The 27,738-nt window shown below is 44.7% G+C and overlaps 1 protein-coding gene across 2 annotated transcripts in view; it reads right to left on the bottom strand.

Annotated features, from left to right (window-relative positions):
• LOC119188186 (uncharacterized) overlaps nucleotides 1-27,738 on the bottom strand; it is a 202,142-nt gene that overhangs the window by 157,449 nt on the left and 16,955 nt on the right. The window contains exon 1 of one of the 2 annotated variants that reach the window (XM_075894726.1): nucleotides 3,283-3,566. The exons of the other annotated variant lie outside the window; for it this stretch is intronic. The gene's annotated coding sequence lies outside the window, so the exon portion shown is untranslated. Of the gene's footprint in view, nucleotides 1-3,282; nucleotides 3,567-27,738 lie in introns of those variants that run through there. 2 annotated transcript variants of the gene reach the window in all.

The following is a 27,738-nucleotide window of genomic DNA, read 5'->3' as shown; positions in this document are numbered from 1 at the left end:
TCTATATATACATCCTTATGCAGGGCTGAAAGGAAACGTTACGAGAGCCACGTCAGTGGCGAAACGTGTGAATATTTCGGCATTTTCGCCATTGAGGCCGTTTCGCGAGGCGTATCACGCACAGCTCTCGTTCTAAAACGTGCCCGCTGTATACTTCGGCGTCAAACAACGCCTGCACCCGCGTTCGATTCACATTGTTCGCATCCAGGGACTACAATGAGCACCCCTGTTTCCTTTGTGTTCGATAAAGCTCAGGACGCCACGCATAGCTTTCTAAAGATGATTTCAAGCGTGGCGAAGGCTGAGGATGTTGAGAGTTCTGTCACAACGAATGTTTCGGCAACATGGAAGTGTAAAGCGGCAACTTCACGAGACGTTTCTGGCTATAGCTCACATAGCTTGCAATATTAAAATGGCGCATGACTAATTGTTGATGTACTCTAATGAATAATCTGTTTAGATATATCTTTTCTTTTTTAATGTGAGGCAGCAAACCAGATGAAGGTACGCTCCTGTACTTCCTTCTTTCTGCTGCTATCTCGTGCACCATGGAGATTTAGAAAAAAAAAGAAATAATGAGAGACGGGCGCCTCTATGACACCACCAGGTATTACTTCTCGCTTAGTAAAGGAATGATAATACATAAAATAGACAATACAAATGACGTGAAATATAGAACAAAAAAAGCAATGACATTTCGTCGTTCAGAGGTTATCACAGTTTGCCTCCTCCCTTTTTTTAATAGGAACTGTTTATATCACGCCCTTTATATTCAGTTTTTCTTCAGTTCAATGCGACAGTGAATAGGGTGTGGTTATGTGTTTGTGCTATTCAAGCACTGCACGCATTTGTCCGGGCTTCGCGGCCGTTCGATAACCACATACAGCTTTTTCGAGCTTCGTGCGCGAACTGTCTTCGTACGATATGTAAAAAGCAAGAACACGGTGTTTGCATTCGGGACACGTTCGAGCGTATTGCGGTTGTTTGCACTTGCATGGATTCCTTTCACACTGAAGTCATATAATGTCGGTTTCTTCCGAGTACTTGAGGCGATAGGTATTTGAGGATAGAATTTCAGTGCGCTTTTTTTTTTGCGAGGAGAAAGCCATATGTATGAGTGGTTGTGACGATGAAAGAGTATCCTCAGGGCACCTGATATACTCCTTATATACTACAATAAAGAAGCTTCGATGTACACGCTTGATAGATATGCTTGGTTTAGACAGTAAGGCAACCGTAGTACAAGCGGACAAAAAGAAAAAAATAAATACACTGAACAGCAATATTTGTGAGCGTTTCGGAAAAGCAGTTTCTACGGACGCTTTCAGTAAAGGGGGAAAAGGACGTTAACTTGGTTACCATCTCAGTTACCCGTGAGTAAGCGAGTGAATTCACTTTGAAACAGCAGCCCCACTTTACCCTTTGACTGGAGCCGGTTAAGCTAAACGGACACAAGTTTCTCTGGAAGTTATTGGGCGTAACTCAATTTGGAAGATACACAGTGCTCTACAACGAGCTCTTGCATAAGCTCCACCAGCTTTACTGGTACACCTAACTCATTCAATACTTTTCGCATACGACGCAGACACTCTGAGGGTCCGCTCACGGAGTTTAGCAATAACTAATAATGCCGATGCACTGATGGCATGAGGTATGCTCACTGCAAGCGTATACACTGTGGGTGGCATGAACTAATTGGTATGTTTACATACCTTGAGGAGCGCCGCACTTTGTTGCACGTAAGCATGACTAATGAACTCTATCTTATTGTGCATAACGTTACGCCCGAAAGGATACTCGCAGGCTCACATTCACTGAGTCGTTCTGTTTTTTGTGCACCTGCGCCATGCTTGGGCTGTTGTCAGGAAATGGAAGTAGGAACCTGTGCACCGAATGACGATTTATTGTTTTCCCATGCTCAGCTTCTGACGTATTTGATTCCAGCATTTCCTGCACGTAAGAACAAAGCAAAAAAAGGAAACAGCCCCACAGCTTCATGAAAGAAGAATCGTCTTTGCACCACATGCGCTTTCGCGGTTGGGTGCACCGTGCGTCAGCCACGGTCCGTGCCTCGGTTCACTTTACATAACGTCACGTGGCAACGCGGCCACCAGACAGCCCGCTTACGATTTGATTTGCGTCACTATAGCGTCTTTCCTCTCTGGTAACAGAAGCACGTGACCTGAAGGTGCGCATTCTTGGCGTTTTCCGTCGAGGACAGCTCATCAGTGCAGCCCGCTTGTCTAATTTTAGACTGCCGAAGCGTCGGAAAAGTGCCGTCTGGAGTAGTTTCACCACAACAAATATTTCATCGAGTGAGCCTGTCATATATATTAGTTAGTTGAATCACTGATGCTTACACAGCGTCAATTTTTATGAAAGGTAACACGAGAGCACGTGGCCTGCGCGCTCTGACGGCTGCTGTCAGCGCGTTCAAGCAAGAGCGAGTGCGAACACAGTCTTCTTTTCGCGTAATATCGCGGTGAGACAAACAACCATTCATTGCTGATATGAAACCAGAGGCAAGATTCCAACCTCCTCCCCATCAAGGTGATTACCAGCCTCTTGCGTAATTGTCTTCAAGGAGAACGGGGTTACAGTCTTGCCGCTGGTTTCATATCAGTATCACCAGTCACTGCTTGTTTCACTCGCCTTGATACGAGACGAAAAGGGGCTGTGCTTACTCTCACTCCCACTTGAACGCACTGCCAGCAGCCGCCGGAGCGCGCAGGTCATGGACGCGCTTCCGTGTTCCCTTTCATAAAAATTAACACTCATAAATGTTGTTTCTCTTTCTCTCTCTACAGCCAGTTGTTTTGTGCCAAATACTCATCTTGCGAATGAAGGTTTGCGTGTGACAGGTGCAAGTTATATGTAAACTGGTAGCGTAACTTCCATAGAAGCCCTTGTATCCGGTAGTTGGCGGCTTGTTGTCACGGTCCACATTTGCGTATGAAGGAGAAAACTAACAGCAATATATATAAATACTATATTTGACGCCACAATCGGAGGCAGTAGCAACGTCGTGCATTTGCCCTACATGATGGCGCGAAATCGATATTTTCTCTAACTGTTGACCTTTTACTTGTCGTTAAAAACTGGTGATAATATTGCGTCGTATGGTTCACTGATTGCGTGCGCGAGAGAGACCAACAAGGACTTCTGAGAAAGCAAGCTTGTTTTCTTGACCAAATAAGTACCTACAATATACACCGAAAACTTTGCAGCTGAAATCGTGACAACTGTTCACGCGCACAATAGCATAATAGTTCGAAAACTCACGTTCCCCGATCGTGGACAACAACTGCATCGAGACAGCATCCTTGAAAATATCGCTTTGGCAACCATAGAGTGCAGCGTCTCGTTGCCTAACGTGTCGCCGTCATCGTCACCAAAGGCGAGGGCACCCAGGCCGTGCGCCAGCGAAGGCAGTCGGCAGTGACGGGAGCGGCTATCTACACATTTTGTCAGCTAGTTCAGCTCGAAATTTTCACGCCGGTGAACAGCACATAAGCAAACAAATAAACTATGGTTTACACACAAAGCCACCAGGCAAACTGAGCGATGCCTCGTTGACCCGGCAATGCGCCGACCTAAACCCATGTCCTGTTGGCGGATTGCGTGGATACGCCCCTTATTTGTGGCACTCGACCAAAAAAATGCGGCAATCAGCCATTTATTCAAAAGTCGCATAAACCGTTAAGTAAACATATAGTTAACTTTGACATATATAAATTACGACTATTGGAAAAAATTATATTGTGTTTCTGGTTTTGGTTATTTGTCTCCTCCTCACCTAGCAGCACTTCCATCGTCGGCGGGCGGTGATGCCAATGGGACTAGGCTTTCGTCATTTTTCCTACCGAGTTTCGCGACCGATATCATTTGACCATGACAAAAGTACAATGCGGGAAACCTATGAAACTTAAATGAAGCCGTAGCTTGTAGCAAAATGTAGAATAGTCACTTTCGTTGTATTTATACACGTGAGATGAATTACATGATTATGCATCGTACCCGTCAGACATATTTTAACAAAACTTGATATTCAGCGAAGTGGTCCACATCGCTTGGAAACATTATGGCAGAGTAACAGCCATTAGTAGATATCCTATCTCTCGATCCAAATGCATGTCCATGTTCGCGCTGTAATGTTCCCAAAAGCTCCTAAAAATAGCTGCTGAAAATTAGAAGTACCCATGCAGTAGTGCGAATATTTGTGACTTCGTAGAAACAAAGCCATCCCCTGGATGTCACTCTTGACTGTTTGCTCCACTGTTTCTGAGTTCATAGTGACTCATATTTGGCTTTCTCCCCACTCGTATTAGCTCGACTTTCAGACGCGAAGCTCCTTAAGGCGTGGGATGAGCGTCCCGTCGTAATCGTATACATAAGTAGCCACCTCTCGCTATTTCTTGAACCAGCCATAGAGGGCCGTACTCTTACATATAACGAAATGCTTATACGCTCAAAAATGCATATGGTAGGATACTGGAGTAGGTTACTTGTAGTATGATAAATAATAAAAATCGCAGCATATCCATGGAGTGAATGATGATGAGTGGGGCGCAGCGTCCGTCAGTACACCCGCGCTTACATCCATCCGTTCATGCGTTTATCTGTTCATCCGTGTGTCCAACCGTCCATCCGTGCGTCCGTCCATTCGTGCGTCCGTCCATGCGTCCATCTGTGCTTTCGTGCGTCCATCCATGCGTCCATCCATCCGACCGTCTCTGCGGTCGTCCATGCATCCGTCCATCCGGCCGTCCATGCGTTCGTCCGTGCGTCCATCCATCCATCCATCCACTCTCTTGTGCGTTCATCCATGCGTCCATCCCTGAGTTCGTTTATGCGTCCGTCCGTGCGTCTGTCCGTCCGTGCGTCAAACAGACAGACAGATGACGGACGGACGTGGCCATCGAATGATTCACGGTTTGCCGATAAAACCCCCTGAAGCATCGCCCTACTCATCATCATTCACTCCGTGGACATGCTGTTATTTTTTGAACTGTGTTTGTTCAATGCGCATACTGATTTTACATCGTCACTTTTGTATGCATCATGTGACCTGTAGTATTAATGCAAATAAACATAAAGAACTAAAAGAAATATCGACATTACTGGAGAGCATAACGAGAACACGTTGAACTGCACATGTAATTTAATGAAAAACAACTTAAAACGCATAAACTACACTAATATTAGGAAAATTTTCGAATTTATTTTCTAGCACGCGTGTAGATTTTTTACGGAGACGTTTAATAGATCGGCATAAAAGATAAGAATTGCGGAGACAGTTATTAAACTGGAGAATAAATGCGGAGGTTTCAAGTTTGCCGTACTAAAAATATGTTTTCTTGTGCCAAATTTAATTAACACACTGAAGTAACAGTTACTTCATCAAACAGGCAGGTAAACCAAAAGACAAAAAAAAAGCGACAAAAAACTTGGGCATTTAAATGGACTGCTCCTTACTTCGAAAATCAATCTGTTCTGGGTTACTACGCCATTTTGAGGGAATGATGGTTTACTATACGCCCTACGCGACAAAAAAAAAAAACAAAACAAATTAAGTAGCTAAAAGACATCTGCACGATTATCAAAGAGAGCAAATACTGATGCCCAACTAGGCTTCCCACGTTTCGAAATGAGCAAAATTGCAAGTTCTTCAACAAACTGCTAGTACGCGCCACGGCTTCAGATAGAGCAGCGTACAAACTGCCCTAATTAGGCTCTGTGCAGATTCAGTAAGTGGTCGTACAGAAGTGTGTCTTTATTTCAGGGGAGTAGGATGGGTTCTTACAACGAGAAAAATGGCCGCAGCTGAACGTTCTGTCCTTTTATCAGGCTTTGGACAATACAGCGCATTGATTAATGATTCAGGCTGTATAACAAGGACGGTAATTCGGGCTGATTCGTTGCCCATAATCGTCAAAATAGCGCTAAAACAACGAACTAAAAATAACTAAACGTACAAGAACACGCATGTCTCCTATACGATCATAACTATAAAAAAAATATGAACATGAGTTTCTTAATACAAGCCAGCTGTTTGATTGATATGTGGAGTTTAACGTCCCAAAACCACTATATGATTATGAGACGCCGTAGTGGAGGGCTCCAGAAATTTCGACCACCTGGGGTTCTTTAACGTGCACCCAAATCTGAGCACATGGGCCTACAACATTTCCGCCTCCATCGGAAATGCAGCCGCCGCAGCCGGGATTCGATCCCGCGACCTGCGGGTCAGCAGCCGAGTACCTTAGCCACTAGATACAAGCCAGCTATGGCACTGTCTTAAAAAAAGCGCTTTAAGCCTTTTAAAGCCTACGTCCGTAAGCTGTGGTTAGATACAGGCCGAAAAAGGTATTATATTGAAAGTCCTGGGGTCTAAAACCAGTAGTTGTGGGTAATTATACAGCGTCTCGGAGTGTTATGATGTGGGCAGTCCAGGAAAAGGTGATATGCATCTTGATTTATACAAATCGACATTTGCATTCACGAGATTCAGTTCTACCAATTCATTTCTGTTCGTTCGGTGTTATCGCGCCGTTTCAAAGATTAGAGAATGAGAGAGTGAGAATTTATTAGAAGGCAGAGAGGTCGGCTTGAGCTATTGCACTCTAGCTTTCTACTCTGCACAGGGGATGAGGGAAAGAGAAAAAGTGATGAAGGGTGATGCGTATGTACAATAGCATCTTAGACCAGTGATTATCCTGTAGCTTATCCTGTATATTATCCAGTCTAGTGATTTTGAGATAATCCGGCGCAGCCTTTGCAGCAGTTCTCGACACCATGTGATGGCAGGTTGCGGGAAAAATATTCCTACTCATCTTTTTGCTTGCTGCATGGTCCACCTGTTTCTTCCACTTCTTTTGTAGTACTTCTCAAAGTTGTTATTTCTCACTTCCTGCCACAGCGCAACAATATTAGCATCGTGTACCGGCAGCACATTCTCGACCGCCACTGCGCCGGATACCGTAAGGCAAGGTACCCGCTTCATACAGTATACAGCGTGCGTTTCCTTGTTGATGTTGGAAAATGTGCGACTTTCCGAAGTTATAGCCTCAGCCTTGTCGCCAGGGTACCAACCACCCTCTGCACTCGCATAGTTTAGGCCGTTAGTTACAGCACAGTCTTTGAGCTGACTTTGAGTCTATCCAGAGAGAACAAAAAAAAAATATCGTAGTCGTGAACCAGCACGCGCTCTCATCTTAATCTTTGTCCTCTCCTCCCTTATCTGCTTCGCTCCCCGAATACCGGCGCTGGTTTCTTTGGCGTGGGGTGCAAAAACTCTGATTGGCGAGAGAAGGAGTAGTGGGAGATAGAAAATCAGAAAGAGAGTAATGAAGATAAAGAAAGGGAGGAAAAACAAAAAAATATAGATAGATAGAGAAAGAAATAGAAAGAAAAAGAGATAGAAAAAATTAAGAAAAGTATAAAGACAGAGTAAGACAGAAAGATAGAACAAGAGAAAGAATTAAACAAAGGGACAGAGAAAGAGACGGAAAGGAAGAGGAACGAGAAATATATAGAGAGAGGCATAAAAAAAGGAAGTGAAGAAAAAAAAAGGAGAAGATAGGAAGAGTGAGAAAGAGAGAGAAATCCACTGACAGTAAAATACAGACACAGAAACAAGCAGAGAAAAAAAAGAGACAGAAAAAAGCAGCGTGAAAAGGAAATAAAAGAGAAAAGAAAAAGAGAAAGAAATATTCCCGCATCTCCATCACTTGCGACATATTACTTTACACGCCTATGTTAGGTCTGAAGGGCGTGGCAAAAGCAGTCGCATTAGAGACACAAAACAAACTCAAGAGTTGCCTCACAAATTATGAAGAGCACCAAGTGATGACTGTTATGTACAGGTCATGAAGAAGTGTACTATAAATGCCTACAATAGAAAAATAAAGCGTTCCACGCTTCCTTCAATCTTCGCACCACTAAGGTGCGAAGCTGCTTAAATTCTTTTTTTAAAAGAAAACGCAGCTCTAGACTGAACGGAAGTGTGCGGATGGCCTACAGAAACCACATGAATACGTTTAATTTTTCTCACTACTGCCAGTCATTCATGATTTTTTGGCGTTATTCGACCTACAATTCCAAGCAGTAGTGTTTGTAGAGATCGGAATAATGGACGCCTCTGTTATATTTCGCGCCCCAATAAATTTTGGGTTTTGCGTGCACCAGCCCCACGACATTTTCAGCGCCCGAGTCATACCAGCTTCATTGTTAGGGGTTGTTCACTACAAATTTACACACTCAGCGTTAGGTGGATTATAGTGCTTCTTGTTAGCTTGTCAAATGTGTGTGAGAGATGGCCTGCGTATTCGACAAGTATTCTGTAGCTGGAGACGGTATTCACAGCCACAAACAACGCATAAGAAAACGACGTGCTTTTAGAGGGGCTGGTAAAGATATTATCTATAGAATGCCGAGAAAGGCCGGAGACTGGAATACGAAGGTTTCCGTCTTTGGTTATTATTAGGGTGTTCATGTTAAAATGCAGTAAGCGGACAGAAAGAAAGAAAGAGAGAGAGAGAGAGAGAGAGAGAGAGAGAGAGGGAGGGAGAGAGAAAGAGAGATAAAGGAAGTCCGGAAGGTTAACCAGATATTGGAATCCGGTTTGATACCCAGCGAAATTCTGTGTGACGTACCATCGGAACGAAACTTGCTTCACAGTGTCCTGCTGCCGCCATTTTCAAAAGCGCAGTTACGGTTCGGTATATATTGCAAATGAACAGCGTCTCTTCGGGCATTTACCATCCTGACGAGGATCCCTTATGGCGGTGGCGTTTTCACTGCGTACAGATGCCCGTAATCGATCGTAAATTGTGTCCAGCGCTATTCTGAGAATTACTTCCGCGATTGCCATGACACATCCCTGGGGGAAAATTCCCGGGTCTTACGAAGAAGTATCGAGCATTTGCGTGCGTCGCATTAATTTGAAGCGGCTGATTGCCGCTCGCCCGTCCGGAGATACGCAAAGGAAGTTATCACGTGAGCGTTCTTTCCCTAAGGCCACTTCAACCTTTAGTGCGTCGCGAAATAAAAAAAAGAAAAAAATGAAACTAAATAAGAACCAACAGTAGAGAGGCGGGATGCTGATGTTGCGACATTTCGAGCATGTTAGTAAAACGGAGGAAAAGAACGTGTATTTACGCTGCACACCTTAACTGGTCGATTACAAAAAAATTAGAAAGCGGATAATGCGATTAGTATGCAGGGATTATCGCAAATTATCAATGCTGTGGATTGCTTGACCTGTGAAGTGGTTGTACTTGAATTCCCTCATGCATCCTTTTAAACTTTTTGTTAAGCTCTAGGTCATGCACCACTAAGAAAATGAAAGTTCCCCGTTACGGTAGTCCAGTGGCTAAGGTACTCGGCTGCTGACCCGCAGGTGGCGGGATCGAATCCCGGCTGCGGCGGCTGCATTTCCGATGGAGGCGGAAATGTTATAGGCCCGTGTACTCAGATTTGGGTGCACGTCAAAGAACCCCAGGCGGTCGAAGCTTTCGCGGAGCCCTCCACTACGGCGTTTCCCCTAATCATATGGTGGTTTTTGGGACGTTAAACCCCACATATCAATTAATCAGAAAATGAAAGTTCATAACATGTTTTCATTCGGTGCCAGCACATAAAAATACATTAGAAATTGTCGATCGAAGTGTAGTTGATATTGTAACGCACTCTTCCATGAACTCTTTTAATAAGCTAACGTAGGTAGGGCGAACTCGTGCCCGAGAATAATAACACAGCTAGATTGTCTCGAGGATTCACTTCTGCCTCTTCTTCTACGTTCTTCTTTTTTCCAACACGGTTCGCGCACAGCTGGGTCCTGCAGGCTCGTGCGTCGCATATAATCTAGAAGGCACAAGTATTTGCTAGCGCGCGTAATTCAAAGTCACATTGTGTCATTGCCCCCCTTTCCAGAGTGCATGGCAGTCATTCACAAACCCTCGTCGGGGATGTCGTTAACGTCAAAGAACGTTGTATCTTCGGCGTTTCATTGCCTGTCATGATATGGTTTCATCCTGACGACATGCACAGTTTCCGTGCGATGCTGCCGTCGGGATGAAATATGCTGTCCCTCTGGCATAAATTCGTAGTTGAGCGAGCCGACGCGGCGGGGCACTCTGTACGGACCGAAATAGCGGCGAAGCAGTTTTTCTGACAGGCCACGTATTCGTACAGGAATCCACACCCATACTCTGTCTCCTGGTGCGTACTGGACGTCTCTTCTTCGCAGATTGTATCGATGCGTGTCGTTTTTCTGCTGTTGGAGAATGCGATATCATGCCAGCTGTCTGGCTTCTTCTGCTCTTTGTATGTAGTCGTGAACGTCATAGTAATTCTCGGGCGTCTCGTCAATAGGTAACATTGCATCTAAAGGTGTCGTTACCGTCCGGCCAAAAACAAGTTGGAATGGCGTTATCCGTGTTGTCTCTTGCATCGCAGTGTTATAGGCGAATGTTGCATAGGGTAATATTTTACCCCAAGCACGGTGTTCTATATCAACGTACATTGACAACATATCAGCCAGCGTTCTGTTCAGTCGTTCCGTAAGACCATTTGCTTGAGGATGATATGCCGTCGTTTTTCTATGACTGGTGTGCGTCAATTTCATAATACATTTCATCAGATCGGCTGTAATAGCAGTCCCTCGGTCCGTGATCAACGCTTTTGGAGCTCCGTGCCGCAATACGATGTTGGAGACGAAGAATTCGGCTACTTCAACGGCTGATCCTTTAACAAGAGTCGCTGTCTCGGCATATCTGGTTAAATAGGCGGTCGCAACTATTATCCACCGTTTTCCCGATGACGACGTAGGAAGTGGGCCCAGTAAGTCCATTCCCCCTTGTGTGAATGGGGCTTCTGGTGGTTCTATCGGTTGAAGGAGACCTGTTGGTTTTAGCGGTGGCGTTTTACGTCTTTGGTAGTCCCGGCAGGTTCTGACATAGTGTCGTACAGAGCTAAGCAACTTCGGCCAGTAGTATTTAGTGCGAATGCGTGCTAACGTTCTGCTTACTCCTAAGTGTCCAGCTGATGGATCATCGTGGCAAGCCTCCAAAATCTCTGGTCGCAGAGGTGAAGGGACGACAAGCAGGAATGTCGCTGTATTGTTGTCAAAGGTCCTTTTATACAGGATGTGGTTTCGTAGGACGAACGCTGACAAGCCGCGGACAAAAGGTCGTGGAACATCGACAGACTGTCCTTGTAGGTACTTGATCAAGAGGAGTATCTCAGGGTCGGATCACTGCTGATGTGCCATCTCTGATGGTGTCACAGCTCCCAAGAAAATAAAATCTTCACCATCCTCGGTGGAAGCAGAAGCAGCAGGTTGAATCGGAGCACGTGACAAGCAGTCCGCATCACTGTGCTTGCGACCTGACTTGTACACAAGCGTGATATCATACTCCTGTAATCGCAAGCTCCATTGTGCAAGCCGTCCACATGGGTCCTTGAGATTAGCCAGCCAGCATAGCGAATGATGGTCGCTTATAGCTCGAAAAGGCGTACCATATAAATATGGTCGAAACTTGCTCATAGCCCATACCACGGCAAGGCATTCTTTCTCGGTCGCTGAGTGGTCCACCTCAGCTTTTGAAAGAGTGCGACTGGCATACGCAATGACTCGTTCTTGTCCGTTTCGCCATTGGATGAGCACGGCCCAGAGACTTAAATTGCTTGCATTCGTGTGGATATCGGTTTCCGCTTCCTCGTCAAAATGCGCCAGAACAGGATGGCTTTGAAGGCGCTTTCATAGTTCATTGAAGGCATTCTCTTGTTCGGCGAGCCATACGAAAGGCATTTCCTCTTTTGTCAGCCGCGTCAGCGGTTCAGCAGTTCGTGAAAAATTTTTAACGAACCGCCGATAATAGGCGCAGAGACCTAAAAATCGCCTAACAGCCTTTTTGTCTGTTGGCTTCGGAAATCTTGCTACGGCCTCAGTTATTGCAAGGTCTGGGCGGAAGCCTTGTGCACTGATGACATGGCCGAGAAAAAGGAGCTCACGGAAGCCGAAATGACATTTCTGCGGTTTTATCGTCAAGTCAGCTGATTTGATCGCAGTGAACACGGCCCGAAGCCTTTCCAAATGTTGCTCAAAGGTAGCAGAGAAAACTACAACATCGTCGAGATAAACCAGGCATGACTGCCATTTAAGACCACAAAGCACTGTGTCCATCATGTGCTGAACAAAGGCCAAAAGGGAGTACCTTGAACTCGTACAAACCGTCCGGTGTCACAAACGCTGTCTTTTCGCGATCTCTTTCCTCAACTTCTATCTGCCAATACCCACTTTTAAGATCCAATGAGGAAAAATACCTGGCATTTCGCAGCCTATCCAGAGTGTCATCAATTCTTGGCAGAGGATAAGCATCCCGTTTGGTGACGGCATTCAGCTTCCGATAATCAACGCAGAAACGTAAGGTTTGGTCTTTTTTCTTCACAAGAACAACAGGTGATGCCCATGGACTTGATGAAGGCTGGACTACATCGTCTTTGAGCATTTCTTTAACCTGATTACCAATAGCTTCTCTTTCTCTTGGTGACACCCGGTAGGGATGCTGGTGTATTGGCCTCACTGACTCGTCGACAATGATGCGATGTTTGGCGATAGGAGTGCGTCGAACCTTAGATGACAACGAGAAACATTCGGCGAATTCCTTTAAAAGACCCTCTATTTGCTCTTTTTCGCTTGGTAGTAGGCCTGGCTCGATGTCGATGGCTGCAAGGACAGACTCCTTGTCTTCGAAATCAGACTCATTGGTTTCGAAAGTGTGCAGCTCCGTAACCTTGACGAAATCATTCAGACTGGCGATGACGGTACCTTTTGCAACGTGCTGCACCTCATTTCCAAAGTTTGTGAGTAGAACATTTGCACATCCGTCACGTAACTTAACAAGGCCTCGTGCCATGCACATCCCTTTTTGGAGTAGTAAGGCAGTGTTGTTGTCAGCAAATCCTTCGATTTCACTGAATGCTTTGTTGTTTACCGCGACAGATATGCTCGATCTTGGCGGCACCATGACGCCATCATCTGCAATACAAAGGTCATATACGTTTTCTTCCATTTCAAAGGTAGTAATCGCGTGCCTAGTCGAGAATGAGACGGAAGATTTTCGCAAGTTAATTACAGCGCCATTAGCTCGTAAGAAATCCATGCCGATAATCAAGTCTCTTGAGCATTCCGGCAGCACAATAAAATTGGCGACGTACGTGAAACCCCGTATTCCGATTCTTGCTGTGCATATTCCAGTGGGGTCGATGAGCTGCCCTCCTGCTGTGCGAACTTGTGGTCCCTTCCAAGGAGTCAGCACTTTCTTTAGTATTTTAGAAAGTCCGCTACTCATCACTGAATAATGTGCGCCGGTATCTACCAGTCCGATGACTTCGTAGCCATCAACGAACACACGTAAATCGGAAGCAACGTCAGTATCGGAGCACCGGTTTCTGAATTGATCGTCATTCAGAGTCAGCAATGGAGGTTTTTCTGCATTAGCGTCGACAGCGGCCTTGCCTCCACAGGTCGCTGACTCTAGTTTTCCCGACGAGGGCTTGGGGAACGAGACCTTGGGGAGCTTGCTGAAGGTCATGGGCTAGGCGATCTATACGTCCCCGTTGTCGTTGCACGAGGTTGGTGTCGTTGGAAGCCACTTGAGGTTTGACGACCTGACAGGTATTCTTCAATTTCGAGGGGACGTTCACCATTTCGTGGTCTAGGTGCATTAACAGGAAAACCACGTAGACATGCCTGGCGGTAGTGGCACGTTCGGTAGAGATGACCAGGCTCCCTACAGTGGTAACACAGCGGTATCCTGTCAGGAGTGCGCCAGACATCGCTCTTCCTTAATCTCCTCTCTCGCATTGGCTGCAGGGTGCTCGGCGGCATCGGGTACTGCATAGGTGTAGCCGCCGCGATGTCCGCACGTCCTGGAGGTCCTCGTAGTAGCACATCAGTATACGTCACTCTCATCTTCTGTTGTAGTGGCGGCCCTGGCTGGGCGTTGCTCGAAGGTTCACGTACCACCTGCCTGATCTCCTCACGGATCCCATCGGCCAGAGATGAAAGCATTGGGGCGTTCTGGTCAAGACGCTGCTTCTGCAGCTCTTATCGCACAACAGACCGCACCAGCTCGCGTAGTGCTTCCATGCCGTTAACGAAGACTGGTGGCAACATGTCCAAGGAAGTGACGATCGCATCCCGGTTGTATAACCTTGCTCGCTGTTGTAGCGTCCTTTCTATTGTAGTCGCCTCGGAACGAAACTCGTCGACGGTGCGCGGCGGGCTTCGAATTAGTCCGGCAAAGAGTTCTTGCTTCACGCCTCGCATTAGATGGCGCAGCTTTCTGTCTTCGCTCATATTTGAATCCGCTCGGCGAAATAAGCGAGACATGTCTTTCAGATACATGGCGACAGTTTCGTTATTTCGCTGATTTCTTGTCTGGAGCGCAGCTTCAGCTCTCCCTTTGCGGTCTGTGTTCGAGAAAGCAGCGAGCAGCTCCCGTCGAAAGTCATTCCATGACCGGAAGGTAGCTTCGTGGTTTTCATACCACGTTCGTGCGCTATCTTCCAGTGCGAAGTAAACACTTCCAAGTTTGCGCTCTTCCCCATATCCGTTAGCCTTTGCGACGTGTTCAAAGTGCTCGAGCCAGTCCTCTGCGTCCTCGTAGCTTTCGCCGTGGAAAGGCTTTGGTAGCATTGGCTGGTTTACTACAATGTTGGCTGGAGTGACCTGAGCTGTCATGTCGGTTGCGTACCCGTTCACAGCCGTTGATGTTTCAAGCGAAGTCGATAAAGGTGAAAATTCAGGACCCTCACCACGTAGGCGTCGACTGCAGCGCTGTTGAACAGGCGTCAGCTCGTTGTGTCGAAATCGCTGTGGTTCTGGACTGTGCTCCGTCACTCGAGAGGGGCTTGGCATCACACCCGGCTCTTCCACCAGATTTGTAACGCACTCTTTAATGAACTCTTTTAATAGGCTAACGTAAGTAGGGCGAACTTGTGCCCGAGAATAATTACACAGCAAGATTGTCTCGAGGATTCACTTCTGCCTCTTCTACGTTCTTCTTTTTTCCAACACGGTTCGCGCGCAGCTGGGTCCCACAGGCTCGTGCGTCGCAAATTATCTAGAAGGCACAAGTATTTGCTAGCGTGCGTAATTTAAAGTCACATTGTGTCAATATGTGGACTTTAACGTCCCGAAACCACCACATGCATGATTACGAGAGACATCGTACTGGAGAGCTCCGGAAATTTTGACCACCTGAGGTTCTTTACCGTGCACCCAAATGTGAGCACACGGGCTTACAGCATTTCCGCCTCCTTGTCGATCAAAGTACGAAATTGGCTAGTGGTTCTTGTTCGCCTTCGTCAGGTTGTAGAATCTTGTTAGACTAAACGGCGTTGTAGTCAATTGCTATTTGTCCTGATGAGACATGTCTATTTGTGTGCGACAAAAATAAAAAAAAGTGCCGAGACACGTGCTACTTATGTTATTAGAAGAATCATGCACTAAATATATGCCTTTCAACTTTTGCGCACACATTTTCGTTTTACTCTGAAAAAAAAAACAACTAAAACACTTGCATACGAGGTAAGAGAAACGAGATGTTCTGCTAGAACAATAGCAACCATCGCTAGATCACAACCCAATTGATAAAGCTGAAATATTAACAAATACCAAGGCTAGTAGAATTATTTGTTATAAACAGCGATGCTTTCTTTATTGCAGTTGGTGTTAGCACTAATTAATATGTCCACAGCTTATTAATTTTTGAACCATCATCCATAACTTCCTCTGTTGCACCGTTTAGGGCACTGAAGTCCACTTGCGGCACACCGTCGTACCAGTGATAACCATGCAGCCCAGGATGTTGAAATCAGCCAATAGCCATGCCTTTTAGTTATGTGACGCAGTTCATTTGGGTAAATGACTGTTTTAGTTTTAAATGTAAGTTGTCTGCCGCATTCTGCGCTATAATAATTTGGTGCTCACATGCTCATAGGACCATCGACTACCGATTAGCAGCGTTATCCGACGACGATCAGAAAGTGTTGAACTTAAGAGACACAGTGTAAATCAAGAAGAATAAATGGGCATGGGCAGACCCATGGAGTTCTATAATATACACTACAGGGAACTCTGGCGCTAGTGTCTATGGGAGCTGCAACGCACGGCGCTTCAGCGAGCATGGGAACGATGGGTAGTACACACATTTGTCTAATATTCGTACTTCTGGCCTGATTTTGGCTCCGTGTGTAATAGTGCGGTTTGGAGCTGTTTTCTCACGAAAGAAATATTAGCAAATGTTCAGCGGTTGCGCTTCACCACCTTATTTCTTTAGAATTACCTTTTAAAATCGGGTCAAGAAGTTTAAAAGGGTTGAATATTTCTTTCAAAACAAAACCGAAACACAGCAATAAATGGAGCCGCAAGTACGATTCACTGCCCGCAAGTACGAAGACTAGGCAAATGTGTGTACTACCCATCATTCCCATGGTCGCTGAATAATCGCAACGCCAGAGCCTTGTGTAGTTAAATTTAGGAAACTCTATGGGCAGGCCATCTAGCGCCCAGGCAAGATAACCACTGGTCAGTGGCAGGCCAGATTCCGACAGAAGTTGAATGAGCAAGCGTGAAACCGAAATTCGGGTGGGCAGCTCAAGTTAATAAATTCGGGGCCCCAGAAAAGGCGGGACATGCTTCATTGGCGAGACATGGGAGTGGCTTCTGTCATGCAAGGGCCTTTTCAGGCGGATGATGATTATGATGACGAAGAGAAATGGCCGGAACACAGATTAACCTCACAAGTACACTTCACAGTTTCTTTCTACAATTCTTGAACGCAATGCCACCGAAACACCACTTGGGAAACCCTGTACTGCGTATGTGGTGTGCATTGTACATCTCTTTCTCTCTCTTTTTTCCTAGTTATCTTTTTCTTCTCTCCCCACTTGTAACGTGGAAAACCAGACGTAGTCTACCTTTTTTATATTTTTTTTTCTCTCTCTCTCTAGACAAATTAAATGACAAGGACAGTGAAGGACACGAATTACGATTTAAAAGAAGAAGATGGTTTGGGGGATTTACGACGAACATTTCAGCAACATTTTCAGATAGGGCATTGCTCGATGATGGACCTTGAGTTTTACTAACCCAACTCTGGTTCAGGCTGGGCACCATTTGAGAGCCAACACCATTCTCAGGCTGTTGCAGTTAGAAACCAGCTCGTCTCTACCATACTCCCAAACAGGGGCAAAGACACCAAAGTATGTCAAGCGTATGCTACTCTCCAAAGTTGTAAAGGCTGTGACGTCAAGTAGCCTACAGCGTTATAGGTCGCAGATTGTAAGCCATATCCCCGGAAATTGCCTCCGCCTTTCAATCTCAAGTTATTATCATCTCATCCTGGCGTATGCCAACCTGGATAACAATGTCCCACGGCGCCGAAGTGTTGTCGGTACCTCCCAGAGCTAAGCGATGTGCTTCCAGTTGATCATCGTAAGCCTGGTGTCATCAACTATTGCTTGTGACAATATATACCGCACGAATTTCGGCGTGTACATAAACTGGACACACAACTGAAAGTGTCAATTATCGTGGTGTGTGGGCATCAGCTGAAGGTGTGCGATAGGCACTAATTGTATGGCAAAAAAAGAAAGAAAAGACACTCTCAGTAAATTGTACTACGTGAATTATTTGTCTATTGCTTTGCTGCAGAGGTCCCCCTGACTCACATGCTGGTTACACGGTTATCCAAATAAATCTTGAATACGGACTTTTTTTAAAATTGAAGTTTACACATAAACAAGTCTTCGTTATTCTCTTGGATAAAGCGGGCGTTGTGACCTGTTGCTTACCTTGCTCGGCTCGCCTGCGAGTTCGGTGCTTGCACAAGCTGAAGTTGTGTGGTGGCGAAATGACATCGACCATTTTTCTCGTACATGGGTTACGACATACGCCTCGTCTTGTTAAAAAAAAAAATACCTTGTTTCGCCTTTCCTCCAATTGTAAATGTCGCCATGCCTGGGAACATTTGATTCCACGAGCTGATAAATCGCTGGTGAAGAACTGCGTTGTGTTGCTTTAATTGCCTTCAACGGCGTTGTTTGCGAACTTTACTTTGACGAGACGTTTATACAACAAAAATTACCTAAAACAATATCACGCGTCATGACATACCGCTGTTGTGAGTGGCCACTGTTGTGAACGGGTCGCAAGTGCAATATGGAAGATGGCAGGCCGTTGTGAGACCGCTATAATACCACCTGGGATGTGTGAATACACAGGAGTATTAGGGACGACACGGAACAATAAAGTTGACTGTTGATTTTGTTAGACAGTTAAATATCGAAGCTGTTTAATGTAGCCATAATTTGTGCAGCCATTAAAAAAGAAAAAAAAAACTGGAATGTGTTTGTGAGAAATATAAGAAAACTGTCAGCACAAACGAATATGTGCTACAAAAACTGGTCAAGTCCAACTACTCACCACTGGTCCACTGAAAATGAAGACTTTGCGGCCTATCGGTAAACTATTATTATCATAAACGGGCATGTACCACAGAAATGGGCTATACCTTACCACTCGGAATAAATAATAGAGCTTTACCACCAAACCACCAAACCAGCCGGTGAACCAATTACCCACTGGTCAGCTAAAAATAAAAAAAAACACACACACTTAGCCCGAAAAGTGGTTGCGAAACGATGGCGGTGAGACGAAGACCCTGAGGACGTCTAGGGTTTGGGAAATGCAATGGCGACTGCGAGGAGACCACCGACGGGATGGAAGGCCTACGCTAACGATGATGTGCCCGTGTCTTGTCTGTTCCTGATTTGGTTAGGTTAGGTTAGGTAAGGTTAGGTTAGGTTAGGTTCTCGAGTTCCTAGAACTCTAGAACCTCTATGCGCTGAGAATCGACCTAGAAACAACCTGCATGCATCACCCAGCTAAGGTGTAGAAACAAAGTATAGAAGCAAATAGACTAGTCTACAGAATTGTCCAGTTTCGCTGTTTTAAGCGTGGCACGGTTTAGCGTAGGCTTATTTTTTATTTTTATTTTGGCACACACTTAGGTTGACGTCGAGTAATAATACCATGCTTCCTTTGTAACACTATTCCAACACTTTCGAATTTCGGTTGGTTAGGTTTTCGCTTGTGAATACTGAAGCATGGCGCGCTTTTTTAACGATCCAAAAGATTGTTGCATTGCCCTCTTGCGGATAGTTGTCCGTTTGCGCCGTGATTGGTAGCTGACACCTTTGACAAGATGGCGACGGATGCAAATCTAGACAAACGGGGGCAGTGTGGTATCACCTTTTTATGTGGCTCGCATACACGATCCAACGTTAATGCAAGTGGTAGTTGTTGCGAACTACTACTTAGCCAAGCTTATCACGCCGAATAAAAGTTGAACGCAATGTACGCGAATAAGTTGAAATGGATTAGAGAAATTAAACGAATCGAAAGCAAGGGTATTAGAATGATATCACCGCAACAGACGGAGTACAGTCACTGCGAACGAAAGTAATTTTTTTTTGCGAAGTTGCGAAATGAGCGGATATCTCCTGCAGCTGCATAACTAAAAAATATGTCACTTACTAAAGCATGATTCATGATTTAGTTGGATTTGAAGCAAACACGCACCGATAAACTGAATGGCAATGATCCAGGGAAGCACAATAGTGAGAGCATCTTCACTCTTTGCTGATGCGCTATATCAAGCTTGCTTTACCTCACTCAGTAAATGCCTATGCGGAACGAGCCCGAGATCTCTTAAGAAATCGCGGGGTGTCATAAAAAAAAGAAAAAAGTTGCAAATAAAACCGGGAGAAAGGAATATGTATCACTACGGTTGTGAACGCCGTGAAGTGGATAGTCATGGCTTGCATGTTAAATATTTGAGCGATGAAAAATGAAACTTTCGCACATCTACAACTTTACATGCGAAGTTACGTTAATACGAATCGACGGGGCGGTGTATGTTAGTCGTGTTCACAGTGAATAAACTTCAGGACAAAAAAGACAAACGCAAACAGGATGATATCAATTTGAGAAGCACGGGCTGCTAGGCTACCAGCTTTAGAGCTGTCGTTTTTTCGCACACCACCGTTAAGGTGATATTAATGTTTTTTCCTCCTCATTGCTGCGTCGTCCTTACGCGTAGGTTATTTTTTATGCCATTGCAGTCGGTAACATTAAGCTGCGAACTGTTGTGAGTTGCAAGAAACTAATGTGCGTGTGTACAGTACCCGTGGGGACCGGTGTAGTGAATGAACAAAGGTCGGTGAATTTCACGCTGCGTAGGCGGTACAGAGAAACACCCGCCCTCATTGGACATCTGCATTCACACAGCACATATACAACATTTGCCGCAATTTCAGACTGTATGCGATGAAACCGTACAGTGTGTACAGTCATCGCGCTTTAGTAAAAATCGCAACTCCTAGGCTGCCTGCCCGAGCACCTTCAATATTAAACTTCATTGCCTGGCCAGTGGTCTCTAAACTTATGACTCCGGCTGTACACGTACGATGGACGCGCACTACAGCAACACTCACTGCATATGTACGTGTTACGTGTGCATGCATAAACTGGCTCAATGGAGTGCTTTACGGAAGTCACTGCACACACAGAGGAAGTAACGTGGTGGTGGAAAACCGGAGCTTTCGAGTCAAGGAAGATACTTTCAAGCTACTTGACATTTGTTTAGTTTGTCTCTGCGACGTCATCGTCTGACCTTCGTGTGATGACGCACCCGAGAATAAAAAAAAAGGAAGAAAAAAAAAACGTCGTGATGACCAGCTATTTCGAGGGCTGCCATCACTTGCGGCGATAAAATCGTAGCTGGGGCCGTCCTGCAGGTCGTCAGGACCTTGTGCGCTATACTTTCGACAAGTGTTTCCCAACAACGGGCGAGGCCGAACGGCTTTCCCTCCTTTCCCTCGATTTCTCCTGACTGTAACACCACCACGTGTCGTTCCAGAGCGCAGTCGTTAGCGTGTGCCTGACAGGGTGGTGTAGAAATACACAGAGATTCGTTGCAACCTTGGTTCGCGCAAGTGAGAGCGGCGTTTCGAACACGCAAACACGCAAAAAAGAGATAAACAAAGGTCAGGCCTGCGCGAAACATGCTGCGCAGTCACAGTAAAAGCTGGAAGAGAGGCCTTCCTAAAGGAGGAGTCTACAACTACAGTTGCAAAATGCCCGTTGAGCCATAAATAATCATAACTTCGGGAAATAGGGAGGTACCCGCAATAGCCATACCATGAAGGACTCTGGCCATACTAATAATTGTGCGGAAAATTGAGGTAGCCGCTACGCTTCTGTGAGGCATTGTGTGCGCTTTGTCAATGCTGTATGTGGATGAAGACATTTCGGCATCATGGCTGAGCCGTTTGTAATTAGTGCGGAGTTTTAAACCACCCACTTGTTACTCGATTTGCGCGGTGTGATGCCTTATCAGTTTACTCTTCCACCACACTACATTACATGCGTCAACATGATTCCATACCTGACACGACACCTGTATAGGGTCTTGCGAAGGAATTTGAAGCAGTGGCTTGACTCGGTGGTAGTAAATTAGACTGCCATGCAGAGGGCCTTGGTACGAATCGCGCTTGATCCCCAACGTTTCCTTCTAATTATGCGTGATATAGGTCGTGGATACTGGCAGCGGCAGTTGAGATATCCTAACAGCTTTCGCTCTAAAGGCCGGCCCGTCAACAGGATTTAGAGAAGTTGAGCGCATCTCGGACACGTACTGCTTTGATCTCCTCTAACTGCATGCTCTTTTTTTCTCACGAATACGATGGACACCGTTTTCGCGGTAGCCTGCGTCCGAAGGGTGAAGTGGAGAGCGGGAAATTATGCAGTCCCTTCACGCAAAAACGAAAGTAAATGATGTCGGTAGGTCCTCCTGTTTGCATTCTCCTCAAACACCATTCTCTTGACTTGATTTCTTTCCCCTGTGAAGTCTGCCGCTTTCAAACGCTGGCAGACGTAATCGAAACACTTGGGAAAACAGGAAGCGGGGGTAGTCAGTGCGATGGTATGGTCCGCGCCCATTGAGACGGTTGATTGATTTGTGGGGTTTAACGTCCCAAAACCTCCATTTTGATTATGAGAGACGCCGTAGTGGAGGACTCCGGAAATTTTGACCACCTGGGGTTCTTTAACGTGCACCCAAATCTGAGTACACGGCCCATTGAGACGGTTCTCCAACTCCGTTGGTTGAGTAATTGATTGATTGGTATGTGAGGTTTCACGTTCTCAAAACCACCATATGATTATGAGAGACGCCGTAGTGGAGGGCTCTGGAAATTTAAACCACCTGGGGTTCTTTTACGTGCATCTGAATCTGAGCACACGGGCCTATAGCACTTTCGCCTCCATCGAAAATGCAGCCGCCGCAGCCGGGATTCAATCTCTTGACCTGCGTGTGAACAGCCGAGTACCTTAGCCTCTATGTCATCGCGGTGGGGCCTGTTGGAGAAGTGTACTGTTAAGAATATGTATACGTTCATATTTATTAAATCATCTATATTTTATAGTGTAAAACTTTATTAAGTTATTTATGATTTTTTTTGGAGCGGAAGATAAAGAATTAGGGTAGCCAATTTACATTTTCTATTTGTCTGTTCGAACCGTCAGATACATGCAAATTTTTATTCTTTACTTTTATGTAATGAAAGACGCTCCGGAAATAAAATGCCAACTTGGGCAGTATATATCTTTGATTGCCATAACACTTTTTTCTTCTGTAGTCGAAATAAAAGAGAAAAATAAAAATAATGCATCAGTCGCGGGAACAGCAGCACGTAGAGAAAACGCATACTGTAAGAACTCTTTTCAATATTTGAAATATTCTTGCGATATTCATGTCGTGCTTCAACAGGTAGCGTGGAAAGTGGCAGGCCTTGCACTGAAACTGCCGTTCTGTGTCGCGAAATTCGGTAGAGGTTCTTCGTTTAGACGGTTTCATAACATTCCACCAACAGCGCGACTAATGAAGTATGCTTTCATGTACTTTGACACAAATCGGTTGCTGAAATCTATATATACCCCAATTTTCGGTGGGGCCAGAATTTCGAGGATTGGGAATGACCAGCAAGTGCAGCTAAAAAAAAGATGAGAAAGAATAAAATTGGAAATATATAAAATTATTAGATGATTGGGTTTCAATCCGCCACTTTCATTGTTTGCTGAATTACCCAACAATGATAAGGAACTTACTCTTGCGCAGACCTTGGCAATTATTCTTGAGTATTTTCCCGTGCCTTTTTATTCCCGCGCCTTTTTAGCAACGCTCACCAAAATGAATTCAGTCATTGCTTTTAGAAACGTTATATAATATGAAATAGATGCTTAAAGAAACCTTACACGTTAATACTTTCATCGATGCCACTCGTATTTTAATTTTTATTCCTGATAAACTGTTACCTAAAACGTCTCTGGAATCGAGCGTATTTATCTGGTTCTTACGGGAGCTTTGCAGACAGAACGTTTCATTAAGTAATATCGCAATTTTCAATAAGCCGCCTTGACACCTGTCAGAACCAGCTCGTGCTATTTCGGATTTTCCGCTTACACATAACAGTTATTCACCAGCTGCGCAAGTTATCGCAGGCTCCTCCCTCTACATTGAACACAAGAACAAAACAAAACAAGTCGTTACGAGATCTCTATAAACTTTTTAGAAAAAGGTATGATTCAATATTCATTTGTGCTATATGTAGTGCTCTTATAATAATGAGGTTTTTGTTCTCTTTGTTTCGAACGTAAGCCATGTACTTGTGCGCCATGTAACGAATTAGAAAGCACAGCCTGTGTTCACTTTGTTTTGTTTTGCTCATTTAACAGTAGCTGACATCACCACCTATGACACCACCACCTATGAGTGTCTCGTACGTATAATAAAAAAAAGGTAAGGAGAAACAAGGAGAAACATTATTAGCTATATTTAGATGCATTGCCACATAAGAAGTTGCTTGTTTGTGTAAAGGGAAGAGCGCACCAACTTAGCATGTCGTTACTGCACGCAATACGGGCAGCCGCATCTTTGAAACACCGATCGATTGCTAGGTTTGGCTTTTGTATCGAAAGACAGAGAAAAAGAGGCATAATTTTGACACTTTACTGGAGGCCCTCGCTTCCAGGATTTGTGAAATACCGACTGGAACGTTCGAAAAAAAAAGACAAAAAGAAGCGTGCAAAAACACAGGCATTTGGAAAAGCTTTAAAGTTGAGTGCTCTCGTGTTTCCTCGGGAAACGTCTTGCTAGAATGAGAGTGAGCGAGAGAGAAATGTAAGCGAAGTCATCTTGCGCAAGGTCTGCCAACCGAACCCGAAAACGAGAATCCCTTGTCTGGGGTGCCGGTGGAAGTCGAGACGACGTCCCTTCTAAGTATCAAGAAGCAAGCAGCCAGACTGTGAAACTAAAACTTCGACAAAAAGGAGTGCCTCTTTCGTCACCATGTTTCTCTGTTTTTGAGTGAACATTGTCGCTAGTTCGCGCTTTCTTTTTTCTGCCACTTAATTTATTGTGCTCAGAGTTTTCACGGCTGTCTCCCATTTATAAGGCTTTATTTATTTTTTTTGGTCGACTTTTTGCAGAGAAAGCTGCGTGGATAATTTTAGAAAACTGGCGAAGGCAAACTGTCAAAAAGTAGCATACTGCATGCTTGAAAAGAATGCAATTACATGAATTTCTGTTCTAATGCAAATTAATTAGGGCGTAAAGATAATGTATAATATTAAAATGGGACGTAAGAGCGAAGCACGGTTGATATAGCTGCGCAAAATTTTACGAAAACAAAAGTAGAGCCAACTTTTAAAAAGTTTAATTGTAATAAGTGACTCCGTTTTTATTACCTGTATATACCCGACTAGCGTAGTGGACAGGCTATGAGGGAGATGAAAAATAAATTTGACGTTCAGGGATGAGAATTAAGGCTATAGGCATATCATTTTGAAACGATACTACAGGTTTAGCAAGCGTTTCATTTTTTCCTTGAGAGGTCAGAGCGTAGCCGTAGATAGATAGATAGATAGATAGATAGATAGATAGATAGATAGATAGATAGATAGATAGATAGATAGATAGATAGATAGATAGATAGAACTGCCCAATAGTAACATGCTACTTGCGTAGACGTCTCCACAACGCTAAGACGTTGTGAATGCCCATGCACTGTCTAACGAATAAGACTGGCGAAGGCGATTCTAGCTAAACACTGGCTGATGTGTCACACATTGAGAATAAGCACGTTCTCACACAGGACCTTAATCTCCACCATCATACGAACGACGTAGTGTTATCTTTATAGAAAAATCTCTATTTCACTATACGCCATAATTCTAAGGTTGCAGTACTCCTCTATAAGAAGTGAGGGACAAGAAGGTGAGAGGCAGAATGAATTTTCCACGAAAATTGAGATCGCAGTTGTTCGAGAGCATTTCTCAAACTATATATAATTTTAATGCCAGTGCATCAGTTCTCTTCTTGAAGAGTGGCCATTCAGACAAACGAAAGGCACATGTCTCAAGGCGGAGGCTGAAAATGACAGGTTCTCGAGAGATGTGAAAGCACAACGGAACCGTATACTTCCGCGGATACACCAATGCAAGAAGGCAAGAAACTTCTCGTTCAAACAATGCATCCGGGTGGCCTGTTTGTGTCAGCCCCTGCAGCCTTTCCATTTTATACCGCTTTCAAGGCTGAGGTACGCATGAATATACTTAGTTTACCTTTTTGGCTTAGTCCCTGTTTACCTGCCTCATATAAGCGTGTCCTTCCTGAATAGTCCTAGCTCGAAATTCCTGCTCATGCTGTTCTCTGTGTTGTATGCGAAGCACTTTGGTGGGCCGGGCAGTCGTATGGTAACGTATACTGTGACCGTCGTCCAGCCTAACGCTCAATATGTACCATATAGAGCGCTTGCTTGCATGGAGAAGAAGTTTGCTTCCTCTTCTTCGAACACCTGGATGACGATCTTTTATCATCAGCGGCAAAACAATAACTAGTGCGCTTGGCGAAAAGCGGAAAATATTGCATATAAATTATAAAAAAAGTTAGCAAGCGCGAAATAGAACTGAGAGAGAACGGGGATAAAGAGGTAGAAAAATAGAAACATCAAGGGAGTGGAAGACACAAATAAAAATCACAAGATGATGAAAAGAGAAAAAAAAAAAGCAGAAACGGAGAAAAGGCCACAAAGAAGGGACGAAAGAAAGAAGACTGGAGCGAAACATCGAAAGGCCTAAGAAGTTCACATTACCAATTTTGGCCAATTTTTCTGACTGGGTATGAACCATAGTTGAGGCATCATCATCATCATCATCATGGATGTCTTACTCCGCACTTCTTTCAGACTTTGCATCACTAGTGGGAAGCTGCCTTAATGTTTTTTATTTAACCTTGCACCTTACATATTTATCATTGAGCGACATACTACAACCGCTGCACATCGTAAACTCCCGAAAATTTGTCAGATTTATTTATGTATTACATACACCCGCGGTACCGACAGAGTTGGGCATCATCGCAGGAAAATAATTGCACACACAAAACTACAATATATATGGCAGAGCTGCAAACAGTAATGTATTATTTTGAGGCTGTAGTCTCCGAGTATACACATTGTGACACACGAGATTCCACACATTTTGATGAAACAATAAACGTTGCTTCAAATTATAAATAATCAGGCACGGCAGCTTATCCTCTTACGCATTTCGCACGATACAAACAATCCTGGAGGCGGACGTTGTGAAGGGCGAATGAAACACTTCAACAACTGTCCCACCCAAAGAGAGAAAGCGAATGAGAGGTGAAGGTGCTTTCCTTTACCCATACTATCTTCGCTGCTGACTTGAGACATGAAATCGAAGCAATGGGGCAGCTCTTAGTGAAAGGAAACTTTATTAAATCATCACATCGCACTCTCTACGGCTATCTTATGCGTTAAAAAATGTGATAAAAAAGCGTGCCAGCCCTAATACGTTCTGACTTCATTTTATTTTTTTACCAGGAGTTAGAAGCCCACGCTCGCGCTGGCGAATCAGGGAGGCACGCAATAAAGCCATCATTGCTGTCACCATAAACGTCTTCCCGCTTGTTTACTCTTAATATCTAGTTGTTTATTTCGGGCGTAAAAAAAAAGGTTAATAGAGGCGACGCCAAACGGCCACTTTAGATTGTTAGAAAATGATGTTGACGTAGCCCACGCTTCTTCATCCGGACAACAACGTAGATGGGAAAAAAAAAAAACTTTAATCTTGCTGGACACGCAAACCCCGCCTGTCTGAACTATTTGCGTGCAATATCAGGATAGCGGACGTTGATGGCACGCATGTTGTGGCCACGCGCTAGGAATCTTTATAGAAGTGCGTCGCTTGCCCAGTGCTTTGAATGTGGTTAGGTCGGCTTCGCAAAAAAAAAAAAAAAATGAGAAGGCTGATGATGGAAAGTAAGTGGGCGATAACGCTATTGCTTGACAATATTCATGAATGACAGGGCTTTGAAACAATATTTTCCACCGGCTGACACTGCTTAACACGCCATAAAGTGTGTTAGTCTGTTTCTCCACTCGAATTACGCGGAAAGAACGAAACACCAATTTTGTGCCCCGAGCAGTATGAAATCACAAGCTTACTCACCAACTGTGACACCTTCCTCCGTTTTTTATACCTCAAGTCTGTTATTAAACAATGTGGATGCTGCCATCAAA

Source organism: Rhipicephalus microplus, chromosome 1, assembly GCF_043290135.1.
Source record: "Rhipicephalus microplus isolate Deutch F79 chromosome 1, USDA_Rmic, whole genome shotgun sequence".
In the NCBI taxonomy this organism is placed as follows: domain Eukaryota; kingdom Metazoa; phylum Arthropoda; class Arachnida; order Ixodida; family Ixodidae; genus Rhipicephalus; species Rhipicephalus microplus.
Note: the sequence above shows the minus strand (reverse complement) of the source record. Positions and strands in the feature narration are given on the sequence as shown.